This window comes from Thalia democratica, unplaced genomic scaffold (assembly GCF_965202585.1).
Source record: "Thalia democratica unplaced genomic scaffold, ktThaDemo2.hap1.1 HAP1_SCAFFOLD_465, whole genome shotgun sequence".
In the NCBI taxonomy this organism is placed as follows: domain Eukaryota; kingdom Metazoa; phylum Chordata; class Thaliacea; order Salpida; family Salpidae; genus Thalia; species Thalia democratica.
The window spans coordinates 24,896-33,025 of NW_028139516.1; positions in this window are offsets into that span (position 1 = coordinate 24,896).

Genomic DNA, 8,130 nt, shown 5'->3' on the forward strand with positions numbered 1-8,130 from the left:
AAAAGCTCTCGATAAAAACTGTAAATAAAACAACAAAAGAAGTGTAGATATATATTCAGAAATCGCATGTTTACTGCAGCAAGCAGTGACTAGAATGAATCCTCTCCCTAGCTGATGAGTTTTTGTGTAAGGCTAGTATACAAATGCGAAATTGCTACAGTAAAACACGTGATTTCGCGACGATTTTCTTAAAACTTTAACAGAACTTTAACGCAAAACTTTCCATTAAAATAGATATTTATCAAATGCAGTTTAATCAAATTATTAAACTATGTTTTCTAATATCTATTTTGTTTTAGACTTTTGTTTTATTATAATCAGAACAAAACACCTTTTATGAAAAATTTTATTTTATAACAAAAGCTGTTTAAAACTACCTAACAACCTAAATTTACTATTATATATTATATTATAACTTTTTTTTTTAATTTACTTATAACAAGTTACAATATATAACTTTCTGTTAGTAGTCGCATATTTTAAAAAACTAAACTTAAAGTTGTACTGAAAACTTCGATAACATCATTATTGCTAAATTTTTTTTTTTAATTAATTAAATTTTTAGTTTTCTATTGATACTTTATAGGTTTAATTAGGCTATATATAAAATTTAAAATTGTTTTGTCAATTTAAAAATCCTAGAAGGTTACGAATTAGGCATTATTTTTAAATTCAGCTCACTAGAATAAACTGCACTCACTACAGACCGTTTTAAATAGTATTGAATATAGTTTATAGTTTATCGTTACGATTGTAGGAGCTTCAAAAATATGTTACAACAAAAATTAGCATATATTTTATTTTTTGACATTTTCGTTTATTTTTTAGTTTATTTAGTAATTGAATATATTTTCTTTTTATTAAGAAATATTTCTATTAAATGATGTTACTGTATCCGTTTTGTTTTTGTTTAATTGACTTATCTTTATATAGTCATATCTTTAGGTAAATTTTCACTATTGTTAAAAGTTAGGTAGTTTAAAGAATAAAGAAAAAATAAACATTAAAGTTATTTATAAAATTATAATAAAAGTACTAGCGAAAACAAATCAATATGATTCAGATTTTATTTTAGGCAAAAACGTATTATGATATTTAAATATAACTTATAATAACTTCATTTGCTTTTCCGAAACATTTAGATATGTTTAGTAAATCAAAAAATAGTTTTCATGTCATAGTCAACTGTAAATGAAATTTATTAAAACAATTTAAGATTTATATCTGACAAAAAGTATGTTTTACAAAATTTTCAACATTGATCAAGTGTACTAAGAATTTTTTTTTGATTTGTTTTCTTTATAATACAAACGAAGCTATTAATTCTTATTTAACTTTATAAAATCAGCTAATTTAATAAGCTGTATAAACTAATAAAAATGGATGCAAACTAATTTTTTTCTTTTCTTTTTTTTCTTATCACGTTTTTGCTGAATACAACGTTTGTGGTTAGCAAACTTTTTATAGTTTTATATTAGCTAACAACTCAATAATTCAACTTTTTAAATTTACATTTCAAGGATAAATTTGTTTAGAGATTAAAACAAAGTATTTTTTTGAATTCGATTAATTACTTTGAAACTTATTTAAAAAAACATAGTTTTATCTAATTAAACTAGCTTACAAAATAAGCAAAAACAAAAAACTATTAACTTCTTAAACATTTTTTTTTTAAATTTAATAACTATCTGGTGGTATTAAATAAAATCAACGAGGAAAGTTAAACTATTTTTTTTATATTTAAAAGTAAACCACTCGTAAACTTAAAACTAATTTATTTTAAATTCATTCAGTTTACATCTATTGTTGAAATTATAAACAGTTGTAACTGCTTCAAACAAACGTTATGCTAATTTTACGTTATACAGAACAGAAGATAGTTTAAAAACCTGAACAATTTTCATTTAATTTATACTTCATCGCTCAATTATCATTTTGTAAATAGTAACTAATAAAAGTGACAACTCAAGCTTTATTTACGTTTCACTGTAACTTAAAGTTTTCCACAATTTAATTGAAAAAATTGATGAGCTTTTATGATCGAAAGTTTTTAAAAAAATTACTTCTTCAGAAGCTCCGTACAGCTAATTCAATTAGCTGGTTAATAACTCTTTAAAATAGTTTTAAAATAAAAGATTTAGTCGTCAACTAGTTCTTAACATCTTAGTTATGATTAAATAAAGAATATGAAACTTAAAGAAATTATTTTATAAGAAAAGGAGTAGATTTATTTTAAATATAATAATATTTTAAGGTAAAACATTTTGTTTATGTCTAAAATGCTTTATACTTAGTCAATATAAAATAAGTATAAACTATTTTTAAGTTGAAAAAATTAAGTTGAAGTACTCAAAATTTATTTTATTCTTATAATTTTTGTCTGTTTTTGTTGTTTGGTATTTAGCTTGAGCAATAAATTTTTCAAATGTTTAGTTGTTAGAAGTCTAAAGTATACCTAGTTTAGCCTAGGCGAATATTATAGTTAAATAAATTACTCTAATTTTAACAAAGTAATGTTCTTTTTTTACAACAATTGAATAAGTTTATATTTTAATTTATGTTTAAAAAGATTTGTGTTTAAGTTAAAATGCTACTTAGTTTTAAATTGTGCAATGGATTCTGGAATAGATTGTTATTTGGCTAATTTTATACTGTTGCTAATGAAATAGTATTATGATAACAGTACTCTCTTAATAAATCGTTTAAAAATGCATTTATACCTTTTATAGTTTTTGGTTTAATTTAGATAAGCTAATTGTTTTTGTTTAAATAAAATATAATTTAAGTTAAGTAGAACTCAATTTTAATTGAACTTTCAATTTGCTATAAAAACCTAATATTCTTGTATAAAACCTTTTAAGAGTTTAGTTTAAAACTCAAACATTTCTCATATTCTTAAAATTAGTAGTTTTATATTATAAAATCTATATAAACTATAAAAAAATATTTAGTGGTTTTAAACCAAAACATTTTTGTTATTAAAACACTAAATAGTTTCATTTAAATAATAAAGAACAAACATTTGAAAAATAAGTTTTAACTAAAAAAACTTTTTGAAACAATTGTTTTTTAATATAACCAAACTTATTATTTCTTAAAAAAAAAAGTTATGCTTAAGTTGTAGTATTGCGTTAACGTTTTTGCGATTTTTATATAACAGTTAGCAGTCGTTATGCAATAAAACATCATAATACTACATAAATCTGAAATTATTTTTAATTTAAGTTGTAAACAGCTAAATAAACAATACTTAACTTATTTTATTTCTCAGCTAACTAGAGAAGCTGTAAAAATTCTTAAGAAAAGGACAGTATATTTCAAGTTTGTTATAGGTTCAAATAAAATAATTAAAAAAAGGGTTTGTGATAATTTTAAAATACTTCAGTAAAATCTTCAATAAAAATTATAGTTATGATTGCGAAAAAATTTTATATCAAATAGGGTCATTACTAAAGTATAGTAATCTTTTGTTTTTTGTCCAAAAATAAAAAAAAATTTTAATAGCTATGTATTTTTCTAAAGTTTTTTAAACCTATTGTTTGATTGTATTTTAGTTATTTATGTCTTAAATATATGAATGGACTACTAAATAAAAGTATTCTTTTAATGACTGTTTATAAATCAAGTTCTTATACCTTCTTTTAGTAAAATTTTACATATAAATATATTTTTTTAAAACTTAAACTTTTTAAATGTAACTGAGAGTTTAAGCTCTATGTTACAAACATAAAGCTTAAATAAAGTTTAAATTTCACCTCAAAATTTAAGTTAAGCTTACAAAACATCAGTAATTACATTAACAGCGTACTATTTTCATTAGCAATATAAATATAAGAAATAAAAAATTAATCTTAAACCATATGATTACTATAGAATCTTTTAATAAAAGGTGTATGTTATGCATAGCTTTTCATAAATTATTAAAAAAGATTTTTTTTATTTACGCCACAAAACAAATATTTGTATGAGTGTTGTATTATAATGTTTGGAAAATAAAATTGCTAAGAAAAACATTGTCGTTTCTTTAAACTGCTGTAATTAGGAAGATGTACACACTTAATCGAAACTTACTTCGACCTTTGTATAGTAAGATAGTCTAGTTATCTTAATTCTGAATTTCAATTGTATTAAGTTTGTAATAATATATTCCAATACTATTACTGATTTATAACCGAAGTTTTTCTGTACTGTTCAATTATCAATGATTAAGATTAACGAAGTTTTATCAAAATTTTTAGTTTAAAAACTAAACTTCTAATGGCAAACATTATTTTAACGTTTAAATATAACTTTCAGAAACCTTTTTTTTTTTAATTTGTTGTAAAATAAACTTTATATATAATATTATTTCATTATAAAGTATTTTTAATTATATTAGTAATTAAATATGCATATAATACAGCTTTTATTAATTGAAATAAAAGGTTCTTGTGACCTTAGAACTAAGCTTGAAACAAAAACAACTTTGGATTTTGTCAGATTCTAAGTTCGTTATGTAAGCTATATTATTTGTTTAATGAATGTAGTATTTTACCTATATACTTAAACTTTAAATAAAGTTGTATAAGTAGAAATTTTAGTTCAAGTGTTTTACTTTAGCTTAAGGACCCTTTATACTACCTCAGTAACAGAAAAATTATATAAAGATTTAATTGATTCTATTAAAAAACTAACATTTAAAGCGTATTAAATAACTATTATTTAAAAAAAAAACAATAACTATAAACAAGCTTCATTAGAGTATATTTATTGAAACTTTGTTTTTGTGCTTTTTTTCACTGAAATTTTGTCAGTTTAAGATAACTTTTTAAACAAAAGTATCAATTGTTTATTAATTTTAGTGCCAAAGTTCAAAATCATAAGTTAAAAGTTAAGTAAAATTCAAAAAATTATTATTAAAGTTTAACCAAACCTGATTTTTTGTACAGACTAAAATGAAATTACAAAAATTTATCTAAAACAAAATTTGTATAGAGTATTAAACTAAAAAAAGCAATTAGAAATTTTTAGATAGTTTCATGTTTTTTTTTTAAACTGCGGTAATAAATTATTTTAAATAGACAAATTTAAGCTTGTAGCTATTTGCTCTGATAGTATCAATGACTTGTAAAATTTACTAATTTACTATACTTATTAAAACTTTGTTTCAGCGCTTTTTTATTTATTATAACTTCTTCATTTAGCCTGATGAAGACTGATTTAGCCTGATATTTTTTCAAAGTACTAAAAATACTCTTTAGAAGTCATTTTGGGTATTTGGGTGTCTAAATTAGTACTATTGTAGTCTAAAACTTCAACCAGTTTTACCTCAAAAACTATTTTGAGCTTTCAAAATCTACAAAAAGCAACTTGTAGCTTAGTTACAACTCAATAAAGAAAAGACTATATTGTGAATGACCCCCTTCTTTCCTTTGCACTTAACATAAAAAATTCAATTATAAGTTTAAAGTAAGTGTTATTTCTAATTTATAACTAGTGTGAAATTTAATATATATTACTAAACACAAATATTCAATTTGATTAAGCAATAAATAAAAATGTAATAACCAGAAGATTTATAACAAAACGACGTGCATTTTCGTGTTTTATTACCATTTATATGAAAGGCGTACACGAGTATTAAAATAATTGAATAATGTGTATTATAGTATTTTGACTAATACTTAAAGTTGATATATAATTATAAACTCTAAATTTAAATAAATACAGTTATTGCTGATGTCATAACAGATTTAAAATGCTAATAATTTAAATAAATAAAAAAGAGAATTAATATTTTCTTCTTGTAAAGAAACATAAGTTGTAGCTAAAATTTGTAATCCGAAAATTTTAGTTCATAAATCTTAAAGCTAAGTTTTAGTTGTGTGAATATGTCTAATAACTTTTGATAAACAAACAGTGAAATATATGAATAAAGTGCCAACATTTTTAATCTAAAAAGTATACAAAGCTTCTGAATTAGAAATTAAAACAGTTTAACTAATTAAGCTCTGAAAAACATAACTGAAGTAAACAAATTCAATTAAACAGCTGAGTTGTTGAACTAAACTGTAATATTTAAACTGTATCTTTTTATTAACTTTCATAACTATAATCGACTCAAGATAAAATAATTTAAGTTCTTAAAACATGTTTAGAGACTCAACTAATACTATTTAACATTTTTTTTTACAATTACTGACTGGTTTTTCATTTAATAAATAAATTTATAATTAGAAAAGATTTACAGCTTAATAGGATTTACTCAGAAAAATAATAACTTTGTTTTTAAAATTTAGATGTTTTAAAGCATTAAAATTACATAAACTTATATTCTAATTTTTCAAGCAAAAAACTAAAATAAATTATAATTTACAAGCTTATAAAATACTGATTTAGACTGAATAGACCTGAGGCCCAATAACTTTGTTATAAATTGATAGATGTTTGCACTTAAAAAAGGTACAAATTACTATATTTCCCAGAATATCATTATTAACCATCTTAGATGGTTTTAAGTAGTTTTAGTAACACGTCACCTAAACTGTCATTATCGGGTAGTTATTTAAACAAACAAATATAAGTTTAAAATGTGTCAAAAAAGTTATGACGTAAGTAAGCCTTTTAAAAATAGAAATAAAATTAAATTTTAGCAATTAAAAATAACTGAAACAAAAGTTTTTAGGAGTATTGTACACTATAAACTGACTAAATCATATGTTCATAACAAGTTTAACTAGTAACAAAAAATAATAACATCTACAATAAATAACTAGAATGTAATAAAATTTAACCATCTCAAATATCCTTGCTTAATTACTGTTATCAACGACTGTGACAAAAAAAAATTATAAATGTTTAAGAAAAAGCCACCTAAAATCGGTATTATAAGTAAATAAAAATCAAAAGCAATTAATAAGAAAAAAAAAATAAAAATAAATATAATTAACACCTAGTCATTTCTTTTTTATAACAGCGGGTCGGCAGTTTTTTATTAGCAACGGGTCAAATTTGCTTTGAAAAGTCTTTTAAAGACCAGAGTAATTTATCAAAGTCATTATATGTTAAAAGTATTTTGACAACAAACACAAAGAGTTCTTACTTTGCATAATTTAAAAGTTTATCATTATACAGATTATTAATATTTATTCAACTAAAACCATTAACAACAATACATTACAAATTATTGGCTTCACAATGTTTATAAAACTTTTGCTAAGAATATTGTGTATTACTTTTACAATTACACTTATTCGCGATTTCAATAAAAAATTACCATAATCATTCTTTATGGTTTGAAACTAACTAAATAAAACGAATTTAATTTATCAACAATTGATTATAATTTTATCAAAAACATGTAAGTTATAATAGTTTTTCAAAACATTATGATGTAAGTAAAAGCTTTTTATGCTAAAAAAAGAATTTTTTAAGTTTAAAATTTAACTATTGGACTGTAAATGGTTTTGCTAATATTATGAGTGTTGAAATATTATTTAATAATCAAAAATAAATAAATTTATAAAAAAATATAATCCTATTGACAGCGATTCAAATTTTTATGATAGCTTAACATTGCAAATTACTACTTAAATTATTTTAGTAACTATTCTAGTATTAGAATTAAACTATCATCTTCAAATACTCAACTTGATATTAAATATATAAAATGTCTTTATAATATTAAGTAAAATAAGTTTATAATCGTTTTATAAATAAAAAAACGTTTGCACATTACTGTCGTTAAAATATAAACACTAATAAACTATTTGATAACGAAAAAATTTTAATAGATATATTTATATGTATACAAAACATTCAACTATTTTACAATTAGTAAATTAAAACAAATAAATAATACTATTTCGTATTACATGAGAAAGCCAAGTCAAAACTTATAAAAACTGATAAAAACAAGGAACTTGCGTACTTTAGTTTGTATATGGGTATTACACTGAACTTTAAAACTATTTAAAATTTTACGTCACAACTTTTTTGATACTAACCAAGCAATTTATATGTGGTAACAAATATATCTAATGTTGTTACTGCTGAATATTTAACAGTACTAATATTTGAGCCTTGAAGTACTTTATATGTTGAAAGGTATTTTACTGATAATATATAATATGTTTATCGTATAGTAATATC